General features: G+C 45.0%; 1 long non-coding RNA gene across 1 annotated transcript; it reads left to right on the plus strand.

Annotated features, from left to right (window-relative positions):
- Positions 1-5,088: 5,088 nt before the first annotated feature.
- Positions 5,089-9,592, plus strand: LOC138267701 (uncharacterized). Its single transcript, XR_011199852.1, has 3 exons — positions 5,089-5,294; positions 8,196-8,262; positions 9,491-9,592. It is a non-coding gene; the product is annotated as an uncharacterized lncRNA (long non-coding RNA).
- The last annotated feature ends 284 nt before the right edge of the window (positions 9,593-9,876 follow it).

Raw genomic sequence — 9,876 nt, forward strand, 5'->3', positions numbered from 1 at the left:
CGCATGTTCTCAAACTACTACAGATCAATGGGTACTTAAGATTATCTGAAATGGTTACTGTCTGGAGCTCACTTCCACTCCCCCAAAAATACCCCCTCAGACCCACAAGATCATCTCTCTTCTCAAAGAGGAAGTACATTCTCTTCTTCTCAAAGGAGCTATAGAACCAGTATCATTACAATAACAGGGAACAGGAGTGTACTCCCTGTATTATTTCCTAATCCCCAATAAAGACGGGTCTCTCAGACTCATCATCAGAACACTTCCATACGGTCACAGTAAGGAAATGCCTCCTTGGAATGGTTACCTCCTGACGTTTTGCCTTTGCTGATGCCGAGTTTTAATTGAAAGTGTGCTGGGACCCTGCTAACCAGGCCCCAGCACCAGTGTTCTTTTTCCTAAACTGTACCTTTGTTTTGACAATTGGCACAACCCTGGCACTCAGATAGAGCCCCTGTAACTGGTACCCCTGGTACCAAGGGCCCTGATGCCAGGGAAGGTGTCTAAGGGTTGCCGCATGTCTTCTGCCACCCCGGGGACCCCTCACTCAGCACATGCACACTGCCTCACAGCTTGTATGTGCAGGTGGGGAGAAAAAGACTAAGTCGACATGGCAGTCCCCTCAGAGTGCCATGCCAACCTCACACTGCCTGTGGCATAGATAAGTCACCCCTCTAGCAGGCCTCACAGCCCTAATGCAGGGTGCACTATACCACAGGGGAGGGCATATGTGCATGAGCACTATGCCCCTACAGTGTCTAAGCAAAACCTTAGACATTGTAAGTGCAGGGTAGCCATAAGAGTATATGGTGTAGGAGTTTGTTAAACACAAACTCCAGAGTTCCATAATGGCTACACTGAAATCTGGGAAGTTTGGTATCACACTTCTCAGCACAATAAATGTACAGTGATGCCAGTGTGGAATTTATTGTAAAACGCACCCAGAGGGCATCTTAGAGATGCCGCCTGAATACCAATCCGACTACTAGTATTGGGCTGACCAGTTCCTGACAGCCTGCCACAAACCAGACGAGTTGTTGGCCACATGGGGAGAGTGCCTTTGTCACTCTGTGGCCAGGAACAAAGCCTGTACTGGGTGGAGGTGCTTCTCACCTCCCCCTGCAGGAACTGTAACATCTGGCGGTGAGCCTCAAAGGCTCTCCCCTTTTGTTATAGCGCCCAGGGTATCCCAGCAAGTGGAGATGCCTGCCCCTCAGGCCAATTCCCCCACTTTTGGCAGCAAGGCTGGAGGAGATCATGAGAAAAACAAGGAGGAGTCACCCACCAGTCAGGACAGCCCCTAAGGTGTCCTGAGGTGAGGTGACCCCTGCCTTTAGAAATCCTCCATCTTAAGTTTGGAGGATTCCCCCAATAGAATAAGGGATGTGCCCCCCTCCCAGACCTGAACACACCCCTAAATTTAGTATTTAGGGACACCTAAGAACCCAGGAAATCAGATTCCGGCAACCTGAACTAAAAAGAAGGACTCTTGACCTACAAGCCTGCAGAGACGACGGGCGACGACAACTGCTTAGGCCCCAGCCCTACCGGCCTGTCTTCTGACTCAAAAACCTGCAACCAGCGACGCATCCAACAGGGACCCGTGACCTCTGAAGCCTCTGAGGACTGCCCTGACCCCCAGGACCAAGAAACTCCCGTGAGTAGCGGCTCTGCTCAACAATCTTGCAACTTTTCTACAACTTTAAAGACTTCACTCTTCCCGCTGGAAGCGTGGGACTTCATACTCTATACCCGACTCCCCCGGCTTGAGATCCAGAGAACAAACACCACAGGGAGGACTCCCCGGCGACTGCGAACCCGTGAGTAGGCCGAGACGACCCCCCTGGACCCCCACAGCGACGCATGCAGAGAGAATTTAGAGGCTCCCCCTGACCATGACTGCCTGTAACAAGGGACCAGATGCCTGGACCAAGCTCTGCACCCGCAGCCCCCAGGACCACAAGGAACTGAACCTCAGTGCAGGAGTGACCCCCAGGCGACCCTCTGCCTAGCCCAGGTGGTGGCTGGCCCGAGAAGCCCCCACGTGTCTACCTGCACCACTAGAGTGACCCCTGGGTCCCTCAATTGATCTCTATCACAAACCTGCTGCTTTGCACACTGCACCCGGCCGACCCTGTGCCGCTGAGGGTGTGTTGTGTGTGCCTACTTGTGTGTAACCCCCCTCCCCATGCTCTACAAAACCCCCCTGATCTGCTCCCCAAGGGTGCAGGTATTTACCTGCTGGCAGACTGGAACCGGAGCACCCCTGTTCTCATAGGCACCTATGTGTTTTGGGCACCACTTTGACCTCTGCACCTGACCTGCCCTGAGCTGCTGGTGTGGTAACTTTGGGGTTGCCCTGAACCCCCAACGGTGGGCAGCCTATGCCCAGGAACTGAAACTTGTAAGTGGTTAACTTACCTCACAATCTAACCAATACTTACCACCCCTACCAGCCCCAGGAACTGTTGATTCTTGCATTGTCTACTTTTAAAATAGCTTATTGCCATTTTAACAAAAACTGTACATGATATTGCTTTAATTCAAAGTTCCTAACTTACCTGTGTGGGGTACCTTGCATTTTATGTATTTACTTCAAATCTTGAACTTGTGGTTCTAAAAATAAATTAAGAAAATATATTTTTCCATACAATCAGTAGTGGCCTGGAGTTAAGTCTTTGAGTGTATGTTCCTCATTTATAGCCTGTGTGTGTACAAAAAATGCTTACCACTACCCTCTGATAAGCCTACTGCTCGACCACAGTACCACAAAATAGAGCATTATTATTATCTAATTTTGCCACTATCTTAACTCTAAGGGGAACCCTTGGACTGTGTGCACACTATTTCTTACTTTGAAATAGTATATACAGAGCCAGGTCCCTACAGTCACTCTTCAGGATGTTATTCCCCTTCTATAATAAGGCAACTTCATGACACCATTAGACCTAAAGGATGCTTACATTCACATTACCAACCATTCAGCACACCTCAAATACCTAAGATTCATAGTTGCAAGGAAACATTACTAATTCAAGGTATTACCATTTGGAGTCACAACCGCTCCCAGAGTATTCTCAAAATGTCTTGCGGTAGTTGCAGCACATCTCGGAAAACAACAGTTTCATTTGTTCCTTTATTTTGGACTATTGGCTCATCAAAGCGGATTCATTCACACAGTTGCAAAGCCACACTCAACTCACAATTCGTCTCCTACAGTCTCTTGGGTTCACCATAAATTACCTCAGATCTCATGTGCACCCTCTCCAGATACAGCTCTTTCTAGGAGCTATCCTCAACTTACAATTAGGACCAGAGTTTCCCATTGCAGCCCGATTTCCGGCTCTTTAAAGAATGATTGCTACATTAACAGAGAATCAAGCATACACAGTAAGAACTGTTATGAAACTGATAGGGATGATAGCATTTTGTATTGCCATCGTACCTCTTGCCAAACTTCATATGTGTCCTCTTTAACAAGGTCTTCGTCGTCAATGGTCTCAGGCAGTCAGATGGTTTGCTTGCTTCCTAACAAAAAATATTTTTTTCTGTGTAGTGTCAGGACTTTTTTTTATTTTGGAATAACACGTGGGAGGGGACTGAACACCAAGCAATCCAGAGAAAGTGGGATCTGGAAAAATTGAAAGACCACTAATCAAATGGAAATAAAAACTCTGTACAGATCTCAGGATTGTGGGTGAAAGCTACTCCCTGAGGCGCTCCAGCTTCTTTCTGTAATGCTGTGGCAGACTCTGTGCGCCTAAAATGGTGGACATGTTTAGGACAGATGCTTCTGAGATGGACTGTCGTGTACGTTTTGTGAAAGACGAAAAAAACGGTTGAGAATGGAAATGTAGACTTGTTTTTTTTTTGTTCTGATGCCTTAAATGTACAAACAATAATATGCTTATGATGCTGCAAATATATTTTCAAATGTTTTTAAATTATCTTTAAAATGTGTTAAAAGACTTGGAAACAATGTGTATGGGGTATCGGGTAGGGGACATCACAGGTCGCTAATGTGTATTGCTTTTGATCTCTTGATACTAAAAGATGTTGAGCTGGTACTTCTTTTTCGGGGTTAGAGTAAGGGGAGGGCTTGGGTGTTCGGGAACTTGCTTGTTACATTCTTGTATTGTATTTAACCTTGATCGCACTGTGCAGATGCATTCTGAGGACTGGCTGCAAAGTGTGTGCTTGGGCTAGGCATCGCCAAATGTTTCACTTTATTGGGGCAAGTTGCCATGACTTCTTGTTTGGAGTGATTGAAAATGGGTTAGGGAGGGCTGTTTGGAATTGGATAAAGCGGGATTTGAAGGCAGACCATAGGACTTTGTATGCAAACGAAAAATACATTTACAGGTTTGATTAAAACAAATTAAAAAGTGTATTTGGAATTGATTACAGAGTCTAAATTATTATTTCACTTAAACTATTTATAAAAATAAATCTGGGTCAAGATACAGCACACTCTTTCTACTGCTTCTTCCACAATGAGACGAACGGTGGGACTAGAAAAATTAAACTGCGAATGTAGATTGTGAAAATGGTTAGAAAGTAGTGCAGATTATTTTCCGTTTTAATATCTAGAATTTAAGGTTGGAGAGACCTGTGCCAAATCATAAGGTCTTGAGCCAGATGGTCTTGACCATATAAACAGTTTTGGTTGCATAATTGTCTAATAATGTCATGAACACCTAACAGATTTATTTTTTCCCAATTGATAATCAGTGTTATGTCAAAGAAAAGTCCCCGACGAGAATGCAGGGGCTGACGAAACAGAAGCAGGTGACATCCCTAGCCCGTCTCACCCCACACCAGAGCCACTTCCCCTACAGCGCCAGGATATAAACTGTGCACGAGAAAAGCCCCTTTTCACATTAACGACCCGCAGAGTTAAAGGCCCCCAGTGATAAGTCTCGCCCATGCGGCTGTCACCTGCCCACTACAGGTACCAGAAGCCTCGTGGAGACAGACACACCCAGCTGGTGCGCGCGGCCGAACACCACCCATCCAATCACAGAACCCGCTTTCACTCAGCAGCCAATCAATGACACCCGGACTGTTCACCTGGCGGCCGCCTTTCCCGCTTCCACCTGTTTCTCTTTGGTGCAGTCAAGATCCCACAGAAGCTTTGGATTGGCTGGGAGGTTGTCACATGACCAAAGTAGGCGTAACTTGTAATAATCTGAGAGCCTTTGATTTGTCCAAAGGTGGCCACGTACCGCACTGCCGCCCCAGGCCGTGGATGTAAGATGTGGTCCTTTTGGCTTTAGAAGTTGTGGTTCTCGCGTGTAAGTTTTTATCTGTGTGTAAAGTTTAAATTTTAGCGATAATGCTTAGTTTTATCGCTCACCGAGCGCCCCACGTGGTTGTGGTGCCTGTAATTCTCTTGATTGGTAGTTTAGGACTTTGATGCTCCTGTTTCCTCGAAGAAGAGTTCGGAGGGAGGCTGAGGCTGGGCAGACGAGAGGTGGGGGGGTTCTTAATGTTAAATACATTGTAAATCTTCGTTCGTTTGGCAGGTTTTTGTTTTTCTTTGCATAATCCCTGTGGAGCCTGCAGGAGATGTTTGTCTCTGCGAAGCTGTTAGAGCTCCACTTTTCAAATTGATTATTGTGTGTTTTAATTTTTGTCTTGCTCTTGGTTTGTTAATATTTCAAGTAAAGTTAACTTTTTCTGAACAAAACGTTTAAACGATTTTTTTTTGGCTTCTATGCGTTTCAATTCTGGCCGTTTTCGGGTCAGTTTAGCTTTACGTGTTCGTAATGTGGGGTTTACTATGAAAAGTGTTTTCTCCATTGCCAACAGCTTCACTTTATTTCTTCAATAAAACCTAAATATCTTTTTCCGTTTAGCTATGGCTAGATGACTAGTTTAACGGTACCTTATTTTAGTTATTCACACAAGTTTGCATTCTGGGACTTGTAGTTCAGTGTAAGAAACTGCAAAAAATCCTATTGGGGTGAGACCTGGAAGGGAAGCGCTGGTCTCGGGGGAAATGGGAGTTCTCTGAACTCTATAGCAAGAAAGTATGCGGGGGGGGGGTAAATTACTCTCACTTACAAATACGGTGCAGCTGTGTCCGGTCTCGCAAGAGTGAATCGCGGTGTAACACGAACTGCAGAGGACGGACACTGAAAGTTCGCTTTCTTTGAGTTTGCTATGCTTGTTCTTGGAACCGGAGTCCCCGGAGTAAGAGGGAGCGTTTTTATAGAACATGGAACTTGCGGGTGGAGGGAGCTTGTGCGGACGGTTGACTGTTTAAACTAAAACCAATTTTATGATTATGTTGTACATTAATACAGTTGGGGGTTTTCGCTCTCAAGGTGATAACTGAAGCCCGTGTCCCTGGCTGTAAGGTACAAATGTTAATTAAGAAGCTGCTCAAATGAGGCGTCTTCTGCAAGGACATTTACCACAGGCTCCGGAGTGCCTAGAGCCCTGGGGCCAGAGGTAGCACGTGGGGGAGGCCCCTCAAGGGGGAGGAGCGCTTATTATGAATCTGGGGAGGTGGTACTCTAAATACGCTTTTTTTTTTGCAGCTGTTGGTGTTCACTGCTCCAGGGTACAGTTTCCTAAATCCTGCTCTGAGTTGTTGAAAATATTCCTCCTTGCAGGGTTCTCCTCGGCTTTGGACCATTGTAAGATACTACAGTTGGTAGCTTGTGTTTGTGTGGGGTGTACGTTTCTCTTTGAGACGGTTGTCTCGGGGCCGCTGTGTTGAGAGATCCTGTTTTTCTTTTACAGGAGGAGAGCATTGAAACCGGTCTTTCATTTCCCGCAGATTTGTAGTTGGTTCTTTGACTCGTGTTACTTATTTTCCGAGTTTCTCATATCAGTGAGTTCAGTTCCTCTTTGAAAGAGGTGGGGATGTACTGAAGTGGAATTCTTTCGATTTGCTTGTCCACTTACTCCCCAAATTGAGTGGTCTGCTCCGATAGGCTGCTGCTTTGGCCTAAATGTTCTTTCTTTTTGATGAGAGGTATCAGGTGCAGTAGAACCGGCAGTTCCAAGTCTTTCAATTTCTGACTGACAGTATTTTAGACCTACTTTTTTTGGGAGGCTACAAAATCACTGTTAAATGAAAATACCTGGTAATGTAAATTCACTTGGCTGGCTGAAGGATGAACTTGCCCACTTAAAAAAAAAAAAAAATCTAGTTAAACTGGTAAAACTCCTATCAACGTGCACTAGTGCTGTTAAAGGCCCTGAAGTTTGCACGTTTCAGCCATTATCTTCTTATTGCTATATCTCTGCCCTTGCGCTTAAGTGCACGCTCTCAACTCAATAACCTACTTACACTGACCTTCTAATCGGGGGAAAGGTACACGTTGCTTACTGTACAGGACCGTTCCCTGTGGCCTCTCCCAGGAATGCCGACTTTATTTTCGTTACTCAATTTCCAAAACAAATGCCAGAATGTTTAAACTTAAATAAAAATAAAACTGATATTATGAACACAGGAATTTTGGACTGGAGCACAGCGAAGAAGATCTAGCCCATACATTCTCGGGCGTATCTTGGTCAGTGGGTGGAGCGTAAGATTTTCAAACGATCAAGCGGGCAGAAGTTTAAAAAACCTTGCATGAGCTGCTGAGGTTTAGGATACACACCTCTTTGGGTGCCGAGTGTTGTTAACACCCAACAAAAATATTTAAATTGTGTGATGTAGTTACATAGTAACTGACGAGCCTCTGTCCTGCATCTTGTCGTCTGTCGTTTATTCCCCTTTATATTAGATTCTGCTTTCCTACCGTCATTAAAATATAAATGTCAAAACGTCAAACTCACTGTTCTAGCCTGACTGGCACCATAGCTGGGCCCCACGTGGCCGTCTGTTGTGCCACATGGCTACCTGTTTTTCTTGGGATGTTCCCAAGGGGTGAACTGGCTGTAGGTACTTCTGCCAACTGAGAAGTAGGAGAGATTGGTCTAATCTCTCAAATTAAAGCATCCAAGAGATGAAAAGAGATTGAAAGACCGCACAGTCACATTTTCTCCCTACTAGCAGAAGTGGCACCCTTGGAGTGAGGCAAAAGCTGGAGTCTTTCGGTCTTGCTGTATGTACATTTTGATAAATCAATCACTTTCCATTTGGTTTATTTGCTGCTAAAGTTTTGTTGTACTTATCTTTGCTAAATTAACTGTGCGTAGTGGTTTTAGATTCTAATTTTTTTTGTGGTTTTCTGCAGCTGATCTAGTGTCCACTTTGCTGTGTGAAACCTGTTTTTGCATCCAACACTGCCTGCACTCTCAAAGGTAAGTTATGGGTTCATAAATTGTATGTTACATGCGCTAAGCAAAAGTATGTTACACATGTGATTGCATGTTATGGTAGCTTTTATCAGATATTTGAGGTGGAGGAATGGCATGAGTAAAGCGAAATTGCTGAGGACTGGAGGTGGAGGGGATGTGGACGAATATAATGTGTACTAAGAGGAGCCTACTGTGCCATGAGAATACACCTGAGAGCTAACAGATGGGATGCACCAGGGCTGTGACCAGCAGATCCTACTGATTTGCAATAGGTTGTGGTTTTGGGGTTAAATCTAGAAGGGTTTAATGGTCCAGACCACGAAGCTCGCCAAGAATGAAGACTCACATAATAAGAAACGGCTATTTAACTGTTTTGCTTTATTATAATACAGGGTTTGTAAAGTGCTGCAAGTCAACTGTGAGGGTCTAAGGTGGTGAATTGTTGGCACACCGCTTGATTATTTACCCAGAATCGCAGGTTGAGCTGATGCCAAAACTCGAAACTGGTGCCCCCATTTCTGAAGTCAGCAGCTCAGGCCATTACGCCACACCCTCTCCCTCCCTTTAGCTTTCAATCACTTGGCTAAAGCCTTAACCAAGGCTGCAGGGAAATAAGAAAACGAGAACTGAAAAAGCCAAGAAAGCAACCTGCCATATTTTTTACAGGAGGAAAAGGGAACTCTAAACTGTGACTCAAGCCAAGAAATGTGTTCCAAAGCAGGCGACTCCAATTGATCTTCACTCCTTGAAATTTGAGTTGCTGGGCCATCCTTTGTAACTCCCAGAAACTGCAATCTGTACGTTGTTGTGAAGTCTACAACCCTACGTGCAGACGTACTGCATGCATTTAAGGTTGTCTTTGATAAGAAAGATGATGCTGTAATCTCTGCTTGCCAAGGGTGGCCCGGCAACTGTAGCTTAAGAGTGAAGATAACCAAAGGGGTTTATGTATACGTGTCCACTTGCAACATCAATTTAAAGCCAGATCACAAGGCAGTGACCTGTTCATACTCTATTTTTATACATGCCTTTCATACACTGGCATGCTTGGGAGGGCCTTCTCACTGTAGGTTGGGGGAGGGTGGGGGTGGAGATGTCTGCTGCTTGGTTTACAGCAGACTGCGGAGGAAACCTGCAAAGGATCTGTTAGCCTTAGTCGATCATTTTGGATGCTCCAACATTAAAGGTGGCCGTCGCTACCCTCACTCACTTTCTTCTTGTTTTCTTGTAGGTGACTCTTCTCCCACAGGAAGCCTCTTGAAGGAAATCTTTGGTGGCACGGCCTTCTCATTTCACAGCTTCACATTATTATAAAATAAAGTATTGGACTGAACTTGTGTCTGTGCTTATTGGAGAGAATGGCAAAGAGTGATCAAGCTTTCCTCAGAGGGGCGCTCCTGTGAGGTGATAGTTTAAAAATAGCATTCAGGTCCATCTTTACAATATAGTATGTAGCTCTTTTTTGTGGTGGGTAGGGACCTCATTTTACAAAATTGATTCTCCCTAAAGTTTCTTTAAATGCAAGCTGACTATAAGGCTGGTGTGTATGAGGGAGTTGTTCTTGAGCTCTGGAAGCTTACAATTAAGTCTACAGTGCCATGGTGTCTCTGACTTGTT

The sequence above is a fragment of the Pleurodeles waltl genome, chromosome 12 (assembly GCF_031143425.1).
Source record: "Pleurodeles waltl isolate 20211129_DDA chromosome 12, aPleWal1.hap1.20221129, whole genome shotgun sequence".
NCBI classification, from domain to species: domain Eukaryota; kingdom Metazoa; phylum Chordata; class Amphibia; order Caudata; family Salamandridae; genus Pleurodeles; species Pleurodeles waltl.